The 11,323-nt window shown below is 32.9% G+C and overlaps 1 long non-coding RNA gene across 1 annotated transcript; it reads left to right on the top strand.

The window, feature by feature from the left end:
* The first annotated feature begins 819 nt into the window (after window positions 1–819).
* Window positions 820–5,317, top strand: LOC143235165 (uncharacterized). Its single transcript, XR_013018954.1, has 3 exons — window positions 820–934; window positions 1,507–1,596; window positions 4,442–5,317. It is a non-coding gene; the product is annotated as an uncharacterized LOC143235165 (long non-coding RNA).
* The last annotated feature ends 6,006 nt before the right edge of the window (window positions 5,318–11,323 follow it).

Below are 11,323 nucleotides of genomic sequence, written 5' to 3' on the forward strand. Positions count from 1 at the left end.
AGCATCACTGCAAGTGATGGGAATAACTTACGGTGTGATAGACTTCAGAGCTGTTTTATTAAAATGTACTCAATAAATGAATATGCTCATGGTTGTCTGTGTAGATAAGTATTTGTTAATGTTTTCAGTTTGATTTCTCTTCGTAAATATATTATAGCACGTTATTGCACAACAATTATTAAATTTATATTAATATTTACCTTCGTTTCAACAGAAAAAAGTTATGGATAAAATTTATTCACATACAACGTCTTCTCCATTAAAATTCATAACATATAGCTTCTTCGATATTTTCAGTAATGTGATTCATCATACAATAATAAAACTATTGCTTACATGATACTGGAAAACACTTTCTAATCACACAATGTGCAACCCCCAACTTCACGAAATTTTTATCCTGTGTTCATGTACATTTACAATAGGGGTCATAATTTCCCCGTTTCAACACCGTTTGTTTCTCGTCACCGAGAACTTTATTTTTCTCCATTCTAAGAGTACAGATATGACGTCAAGAGTACGTCACACGCGGATCTGATGCATTAGCGCCACGGGTAATCGATTAATGTAACACAATCGTTAATAACAGGTGTAACACATACCTTTCAAAAATAGAACAACATCGCTGTGAGACGAGTTTTATGCTATAAAATAGTTGTTACAAGATTGGCTGCTTAGAATAATATACTGACTGTTTATTGGTTGGTTCATTATATTTCTTTAATAACTCCTAGCTGAAAGTAAAAACATTGAAAGTTTTATAAAATATCGCATGTTGTATATTTACCATAAGCATGTGCGTATTTTTATGATTAAAGTGTAAGCATAATAGTGTATTTCAATTACTATGTAATCTTTCTTCCTGCAGGCTCACAAACCCTATATGTTTCTCAACCGACTTGTTCTTTCGGTCCCTTCTGGTGGACAACCTATGGTAAGATTTTGGGTCTTCCAGCGTCAGCCTGAATTATACATATATTTACTAGAATTTACGGAAAAAAATTCAGGTAAAGAAACAACATCAATAATTTGCCTCGGACAACCCAGGATCTCGAGATTAATCAAATTGAAATTTCGAGACACTTTAAAAACATACCCACATCTAATTACTTTTGTAGTTGCTTTGCAACAAAAGTTATGACTTACTTAGCCAGATAGATGTGCACCAATGAATGGTAAGAAATATTAATAACAGATTAACAGTGAAGGTGAAACCATTTCTTACTAATATGACAAAATACAACGTTCCTTCTCTTAAGATTTGCTGAATTATTGTTATTAGTTTTATTAATCTGGTATACATGGTATAGCAAATTGTAGTGAACATCACATATTTCTAATTCAGTTAGTCAGTGTTGACGATGTTGGTTTTAAAAAGGAAGATTTGGTGAGCTATACATCTGTGAATGAATAACTATGATGTTTATGTTTTAAATATTCAAACTTCATTCCATTCAAATTCATTGTAACAGATTTTAAACGTTTTTGTTTGTTGATCTTCCACAGGTGGAAAGTTTCCTTCAGAAGCTGGGAGGACCAACAATATCTTTTACATGTCTTGACTTATTTGTTGTCACCAAATCTGCATTGCTTAATGTAAGTTGTCAGCTATATAAGTAAACCTTTGACATTTACAAGAACAATCTCCGCATTTAAGGCTTAACTAAAAACAGATCTTGTGTTTTCATCAAAGTACATTGTTACCAAACTCATAGGCAAAGAATGTAAAATTCGAAGTATTTCAGGTTAATATCGGAATTGTGTTTAATTATTTATGGAAACTAAAAAACAGTAGGAAAATATTTAAAGATCTAAAAACAAACGATAAAGTCAGTAACAAAACAAATTACAGTTTAAATTAATATTTATTTTGGCTACAATCATAAAAAATACACGAAATGTTGACAAAGTTCTAAATTCTCCATAAAGATGTTAAAATAAACACCTAGCAGTAAAGAGACAAACTGAAGCTTAAATGTATTTAATTATTTCAAGGATGAAATACAAAACTTATCCATTATTGATTAATTGCAATAAAACCCAGAGATGGTGGATCTAAAATAAAACACAAGCATTATTTATAACTTGTATTATTTATAACCTATTAATAAACGGTTTTGGAGGAACTAGCACGAATGTTTGGATTATGATTCTTTTAAGGCTAGTATCCACTACTATCCATGATACAATGATGTCAGAGTATTAGCCTGTAGTATATAGACCTCATTTTGATATTTTTTTCGAATATTTAACTTTTTTTTATAAAACTATTATGAAGTTTTTGTGAGAGTCATCTGTGGATTTAAAAAATACAGGACCACTCTATGATTATGAAAAATATAAATTTGATATTAGTAAAACAGTTGTGTCTGGTGTGGTTTTGAACTATAAAGATATTTATCAACAAGACAATGTACAAATGACATAAACAAAGGAGATATGTGAAAGTAGATAAATTAAGGAAGAGAGAAAGGCGAAATGAAAGATGCTGCCAATGTGAACGAAAACTAATTTTAAACACATGTGTTATTGATTAATGAAAAAAATAGAAATTTATGTATAAATTAGTGTGAGTCAATTTCTAATGGAAATAAGTACAACTTAATGAAGTTGAAAGGTTTGTTTGTTTTTGAATTTCGCGCAAAGCTACACAAGAGGTATCTACATTAGCTATCCATAATTTAGCAGTAAAAGAATAGAAGAAAGGCAGCTATTCATCACCATCCATCGCCAACTGTTGGGCTACTCTATTACTAATGCATATTACGATTGACCGCACATTATAATGTTCCCACAGCTGAAAGAGCGAGCACGTTTGGTGAGACGGGGGTTCGTATTCGTGACCCTCAAAGTGCGAATCGTGAACTCTAACAACATGTCCATGCCAGGTCATAAAGTTAGAGGATAATTGACGTTCGAGTGTAGCATAATCATCAACAAAACACCAACTTGTAAGAAAGTCAAAATCTGTCTACAAAGATAACTATAACTTGAACCCATAATAAATCCATCGGGAAAGCTTTGTGACATGCCCTGCAAGTACAGATTTAATAATGCGTTAAGATCTGGTTACTAGAACCCATAACGACCTAAGTTCCACAACGAGACATCGTTTCTATCCAGTTGTGAGTATGGTATTTATCCCTAAAGACATAATAGGACTGACTCTGATACTCACTCTTGAGTTTTATTAAAAATTATCAACCAGCCTCAACCCTTTTTTATAGTTGTAACAATAATTGATATTGAAATTTCCAGATATAATGTCATAATATGATTGAGTTTTTTTTAAATAATTATTTCTTTGAATTATGTTTTAGCTCATTAGCCTTCTGTTTAATAAATGATTACATTATCATGTGAAAAGCTTCCGTTTATAAATAAAGATATATTAAAATTGTAATTTATATCACCTAATGAGTACTTGATGAACTTTTGTGGTGGGAAATGTAAGATAGTACATAAGTCTTTAGAGTATAAGTTTGCATTAATATGATAAAAATGATATTCTCGGTACAACGAGAATATATTGTCCAAAATTTTTTTTACAGTCAATGAAATAAACAAAATGCCCTGCTTTGCATTAAGTAAAGATTTACTTCTGTTTGTACGAACATAGCACCTGAGTATTTTTTGATTTGAGATCTAAATCCATTCATTTTGTATACATTTCCAAGGGAAGTTCCTACTTTAGCTGCAGTGTATCTGTGTAAGACTGGTGAACAATTTTTATCTGGTGTGGAAACATGCTTTTTGTTGCTATACCAGCATGTTTCAACATTATATATAACCCTTACCTCAAAACAATAAAACTGTGTTAATCGCATGCTTATATAATACGGAAATTGAAGACCTTTGTACAACGTAACACAAAACACCTAGAAATAGTAAATTTTAAGCGTTATCTGTGCTTACAAATCACAACACTTCAACTAAATTGAAACAATGAATACAGGGGCATTTAGTCCGTGTAGATACAAGTCACGGGTTCGCATCCGGGTCGCGCCAAACATGCTCTCCCTTTCAGCCGTGGGGGCGTTATAATGTGACGGTCAATCCCACTATTCGTTGGTAAAAGAGTAGCCCAAGAGTTGGCGGTGGGTGGTGATGACTAGCTGCCTTCCCTCTAGTCTTACACTGCTAAATTAGGGACGGCTGGCACAGATAGCCCTCGAGTAGCTTTGTGCGAAATTCCAAAACAAACAAACAAACATAAATCACTGTGTAGAAGGAGCTATGCTGATTTGGTATATATTCTAGCTTTAACATCCATAATAATAATTAGTTGTTTGTCTTATTATTGAAAATAAACACTTTTATAAATATTCATAACAATGAACTGTTCACCTTAAATTGAAACATTGTGGATTTTTGTTACTTTAGACAAGATTTAAATATTATTTATATTAAATATAGTAACGAAATATTTTATCTTTCATAGATTTTCAGCATTCTGGTGACTTACTTCTTTATCCTAGTTCAAATGAATCTAACCTACTCTGGAAGTTCACAATGTCACAACAATGGGACTACGACACAGGCTTGAACACAGTTACGATAAAAACAGCAAACATCACTTTATCTCTTTGTTTATGTTGAGCTGTAATAAATAGTTTTGTGTTATTTATAACCAAATAAGATAAAAAATTAATTTAATGTTTTTCTTTGGGTGTTTTTAATGCGTCTCCAGTTACTGTATTTAATATTATATACCTGATGGTTTTGCACTCGTTTAGAACAATGCACGTTAAACGCCGTTTACTCCTGTACTATATATAAAAGTGAAAGTACCAATGTACATTTCACTAATATGAATATTGGCTTTCCATGTGAAGCAGCTCGGACACACATTGTTATTTTGATTACATAGATTAACTTGTTATAACCAAATTTACCAACCTAATCTTGCTTTATTTCTAGTTATAGTGTTCGATTATGAGGTAAGTTTTTTTAACAAACAGAAAGCTTAGCAACAAAAAAATTTCAATGCCTTTCCTGTTAGAAGACAAACTAGTTTTCTGCACTTACAAATTAAATGAAAAGAAAATATTGCATTATAGTCACCACATTCGGAGTAACATCACTTAGTATTATTTTTAAACATTTCTATTAAGAATAAGGAATCCCATTCGTTGAATTTAAATGAACCAGTATAACTCAGCATGATTGCTACTCGAATAACCAATTTACTTATCTCTGCGTAGTATTAAAATAATTTAATAACATGAACAATTTCAGTTCAAGAGTTATTTTAACATGTATATTGTTTTAGGTTAAGTAAATCAGTCAGTTTGTGTTAATAAAAATATTTTCTGTGTACGAGAAAAAATAATTGTCTTTAATTTATTTAAATCCACTTTTGAAAAACAAGCTCACCAACATAACCAGAATCAAGCTCACCAACATAACCAGAATCAAGCTCACCAACATAACCAGAAACAAGCTCACCAACATAACCAGAATCAAGCTCACCAACATAACCAGAATCAAGCTCACCAACATAACCAGAATCAAGCTCACCAACATAACCAGAATCAAGCTCACCAACATAACCAGAATCAAGCTCACCAACATAACCAGAATCAAGCTCACCAACATAACCAGAATCAAGCTCACCAACATAACCAGAATCAAGCTCACCAACATAACCAGAATCAAGCTCACCAACATAACCAGAATCAAGCTCACCAACATAACCAGAATCAAGCTCACCAACATAACCAGAATCAAGCTCACCAACATAACCAGAATCAAGCTCACCAACATAACCAGAATCAAGCTCACCAACATAACCAGAATCAAGCTCACCAACATAACCAGAAACAAGCTCACCAACATAACCAGAATCAAGCTCACCAACATAACCAGAATCAAGCTCACCAACATAACCAGAATCAAGCTCACCAACATAACCAGAATCAAGCTCACCAACATAACCAGAATCAAGCTCACCAACATAACCAGAATCAAGCTCACCAACATAACCAGAATCAAGCTCACCAACATAACCAGAATCAAGCTCACCAACATAACCAGAATCAAGCTCACCAACATAACCAGAATCAAGCTCACCAACATAACCAGAATCAAGCTCACCAACATAACCAGAATCAAGCTCACCAACATAACCAGAATCAAGCTCACCAACATAACCAGAATCAAGCTCACCAACATAACCAGAAACAAGCTCACCAACATAACCAGAAACAAGCTCACCAACATAACCAGAATCAAGCTCACCAACATAACCAGAATCAAGCTCACCAACATAACCAGAATCAAGCTCACCAACATAACCAGAAACAAGCTCACCAACATAACCAGAAACAAGCTCACCAACATAACCAGAAACAAGCTCACCAACATAACCAGAAACAAGCTCACCAACATAACCAGAAACAAGCTCACCAACATAACCAGAATCAAGCTCACCAACATAACCAGAATCAAGCTCACCAACATAACCAGAAACAAGCTCACCAACATAACCAGAATCAAGCTCACCAACATAACCAGAATCAAGCTCACCAACATAACCAGAATCAAGCTCACCAACATAACCAGAATCAAGCTCACCAACATAACCAGAAACAAGCTCACCAACATAACCAGAAACAAGCTCACCAACATAACCAGAAACAAGCTCACCAACATAACCAGAATCCTGAATTCTGGTTTATTTCAGTGTGCATACCAGATCATGTAACCAGAATCCCGAATTCTGGTTTAGTTCAGTGTGCATACCAGATCATGAATTCTGGTTTAGTTCAGTGTGCATACCAGATCATGTAACCAGAATCCCGAATTCTGGTTTAGTTCAGTGTGCATACCAGATCATGAATTCTGGTTTATTTCAGTGTGCATACCAGATCATGAATTCTGGTTTATTTCAGTGTGCATACCAGATCATGAATTCTGGTTTAGTTCAGTGTGCATACCAGATCATGATATTGATGTGGTATTTAGAATAATATTTTTTTTATTTCTCCTCTGACTCAGAGTAACAGACATTTTCATTCCATCAAAATTTAAGAGATAATTTCACTTACACACTCATTCCTTATGCATGTAGAGTTAAACACACAATGGACATTATTGTTTACATTTGTCAGACATTGTTATAAGTAATTTCTCTTCAAGATTCCATGGAAGATGACATTGAAAAATATTCTGGTATTACATCAGTTTCTTCTTCTCTGGTAACATTGGTCTGTCATACAGAGGATCATGATTACTTAGAGACTGTGTTCTCCTTATCTTAACTTGTGGGGTGACAAATTTTCGTAGGTGAAAAGTGTGTCGTGAAAGAAGTCACCTTATTGTAATAAGTACAAACTATATTGGGGATAGTTCTCTCAATATTATCAAATTTTTGGCTTGATTTTCTGTTTATTTGTTTATCCAATTTCAAGCGAAGTTAACCAAGGGCAATCTGCACTAACAATCCATGTTTTTTCAAGTGACAATATAGAGTTTGTTTGTAAAAGAAACAGTAAAACTAACCATCACGTTCTTTGAAAAGGTTACTGCTTATGTAGCCGGGAATAGGGGTTTAGATTTGGCATATATGTATTTTCAGAAAGCATTTGACAAGGTGGCACATAAAAGGCTTATAAAAAATTATATGTGGGTGTGGGGATAAGTTAGTAAGTTGGATAGAAGATTGACTAGATTGAAGAAAGCAGAGGGTTGTTACAAATGAAGTTCAGTCAAACTGGATTATTCTCACAAGTGGAGTACATCAGGATCCAGTCTTGGGACCTTTTCTATTTTTGATTTACATCAATGACATAATAAAAGAAGGATCAATACATTACTTAAATTTACAGGTGCTATTACGGTCTTATGTGTTGCTAACTGTGAAGAGGATGCTGCTGATTTACAAAAGGATTTAGATTATTTATTGGGTTAGCCAAATAAATGGCAGATGGGTGTTAATTATAATAAGTACACAATAAACCATGTGGGTTATCACAATTTGAATTATTCGTATAATTTTGGACAGGAATAATATTAAAATTGTTATGAAGGAAAAGGATCTTGGGGTAGTAGTCGATCAGTCTTTTAGGCTATCCAAGTAACGTGCTCTTGCTAATGGTAGTACAAATAGGAGTTTAAGTTGTATCTACAGAAATATTCAGTTTAAGTTTAAAGAGATTATAATTTCACTCTATAAATTACTAATTAGGTCACATTTGTTATATTGTATTCAGTCTTGGGCTCCTTACCTCATAAAAAATACTGAACTGTTGGATGGAGGAGTTGCCATATGTGGATAAGATGAAATCTCTCAAATTATTTTCCCTTAAAAAATAGAGGGATCTTATTTATGTTTCCTAAATTTTGTAAATATGAAGCTTTATCAATTATTAATTGTATTAAACATAGTAATTTCTTTGTCAAATTTAATCAAAAATTGATAACTGAGTCACTTTTTTGTTTCAATTTCAAGAATAAAAACTCGCTTAACTGGTTACGAGGTAATAGCTTTAGAAATTATTACATTTTTTTCTTTATCGTGTTTTTTATACATTTGCAGCTGACTATAGGGTTAATTATTAACAAATTTAATCCTTTTATTACATTTAGTACTAAAATCATCTTATTTATACAAAAAATAAAACAGGGAAAAAAATAACTGGTATGAGACGTTCACTTTTGTACTGAATTTAACCTGTTCACTGTCCTACATTTGAAGAAACTTAATACGGATAATAAATTATTCAAGAATCTATTCAGTATAATATTTTGTGACTATATTACAAATGGTTTCTCGAATCAAGCATATTCAATGTCTTGTTGTTTTTTTTAAGTGTAGTTTGGTATTTTATGCTGATTTTATTCGTTAAAAAGATGAGTTTTCTTATAAGCAGTTAAGAAATATCTTTGGATAATTATGATCATTTCAATAAAATATTGACTTCATAATAAAATCCTAAAATATGACTCCTACATCTGATTGTCCGGAGGGACAGTAGTCAATTCACAGGTTTACAACGTTAAATTCGTTTCGTTTTCTCTCGGTGGACCCAGTCCGATTTAGCTTTGGTATAAAAAAACATTTGGGCAAACTATTACACTTCACATGATCATTACAACGTTGTACTTACTACTATTCAGAATTTTCGTTATTTAAAAAAAAAGCACTCTTCAATACAGGAAGAACAGTATAGATGGCATTGATCTAATTACGTATTTAAGTGTTACTAGAAAATAAAATATTAAAATACGGTATGTGTCCAAAACTAATAAATTATAATAAATTAATTCATTTCATAAAATTGATAATTAAACTTTTATCTCTTGTTTAATTCATTAACAAATGTTCGTACAATAAACATAATCACCTTCTGAAGTGTATAATATAATAACCATCTGAACATATGGTGATCACCTTCTGAAGTGTATAATATAATAATCACCTGAACATATGGTGATCACCTTCTGAAGTGTATAATATAATAACCATCTGAACATATGGTGATCACCTTCTGAAGTGTATAATATAATAACCATCTGAACATATGGTGATCACCTTCTGAAGTGTATAATATAATAACCATCTGAACATATGGTGATCACCTTCTGAAGTGTATAATATAATAACCATCTGAACATATGGTGATCACCTTCTGAAGTGTATAATATAATAACCATCTGAACATGCGGTGAAAAACATGGGTATCATTAAGAACTTAAAATTACTGTAACATGAATTGGGTGTACATGTTGTTACAAGTACTGCAAGTAATTCTTAACATGTTTTTTATTATTAATAATGGTAAACAGTTATTGTAAATGTACTGTACTATTTCCCTGTAACACAGATAATATAGGTACAAGAACATTGTATGACTTCAATTGGAATGGTTTGCTTTGGACTCGGACTTTGAGAAAATTGTGAATTTAGAGAAATTATACTATGGCAGATTTTATCTATGGACTCTACGAAAAACTCAGTCTTTAAATAGATTCTTCAGGAAATAGCGAAGCGTTGTGGAAGATGCACAAAGCCTAGTGTACACACAGGATGTGTAACTTCACCTATAAAGGTGTGTGCTTTTCTTATAGCAAAGCCACATCAGGGCTATCTGCTGAGCCCACCACGGAAATCGAACTCTTTATTATAGCGTTGTGAATCCGTAAACTTACCACTGTACTAGCGGGGGGGAGCACCTATAAAGATTCAGTAACAACAGTGACCTGGATTGGTACTATTTTCAACATACCCAAAAATATTTTCTTCGCTCCATGCCTCACTAGAGCGATCATACATTTAACTCGATTATCATTACTAATTAGCTCTTGAATAAAAGTGTTTGTGTGTTTTTCTATAGCAAAGCCACATCGGGCTATCTGCTGAGCTCATCGAGGGGAATCGAACCTTTGATTTTAGTGTTGAATAAAAGATAACTAAAGGAGTGTCGGGGCTAACACATAGAATTTAAGTAGTGTGTTTCTGTAGTAGCGCCCAGTAGTAGGAAATAAAAACCATTCGAGTAGCCCCTAGCTAGCTGATCAAGATGGACTCTGGCCACAACGTCGATTCACAAGAGCATTGCAAAATCACGTGAAATTAATGATTGTTTCAAATATTAAAATGAATCCAAAAAATAAATAATTGTCCCACAAAGCTGTTTGCTATATAATGAATTATGTTGTTTAATAAAGTCGTTTTTGATTCAAAATTCTGTCAACTTATAAAGGTAAAGTATTATTTACAATTGTTGTTAACAGCGTAATTTCCTGGAATTCTCTCACAAATAACAAATTAAAATATTCAGAAACTAATAAAATATTTCTTTTTCTAAGTGCAAATTGTTGTACGTACATTTGATAAGTTATGTAATTAAACTAAAAGAAGTAAATGGGTCTATACTGTTTTATACCATTATAAACATATATATCACAACCATTTCGATGTTTAAATCGTCACTTTTAAGTCACTAAATTTCCTATATACGTAGCATTTCTTAGAATATTTCGTCTCTCATTGTCTTGCCTAAATAATTAGTTCTAGTATTGAAAGGAAAAGCGTATTTTGTAATTACTTTTGGGAAACAAAAGACAATTTGTCTTGTTTTTAATTTTGCACAAAGCTACTCGAGGGCTATCTCTGATAGCCGTCCCTAATTTAGCAATGTAAGACTAGAGGGAAGACAGCTAGTCATCACCACCCACCGCCAACTCTTGAATCCCCAAACATGCTCGCCCTTTCAGCCGTGGGGGCGTTATAAAGTTACGGTAAGTTTCACAAGTTGTTGGTAAAAGAGTAGCTCAAGAGTTGGCTGTGGGTGGTGATGACTAGCTGCTTTCTCTCTAG

The sequence above is a fragment of the Tachypleus tridentatus genome, chromosome 12 (assembly GCF_004210375.1).
Source record: "Tachypleus tridentatus isolate NWPU-2018 chromosome 12, ASM421037v1, whole genome shotgun sequence".
Lineage (NCBI taxonomy): Eukaryota > Metazoa > Arthropoda > Merostomata > Xiphosura > Limulidae > Tachypleus > Tachypleus tridentatus.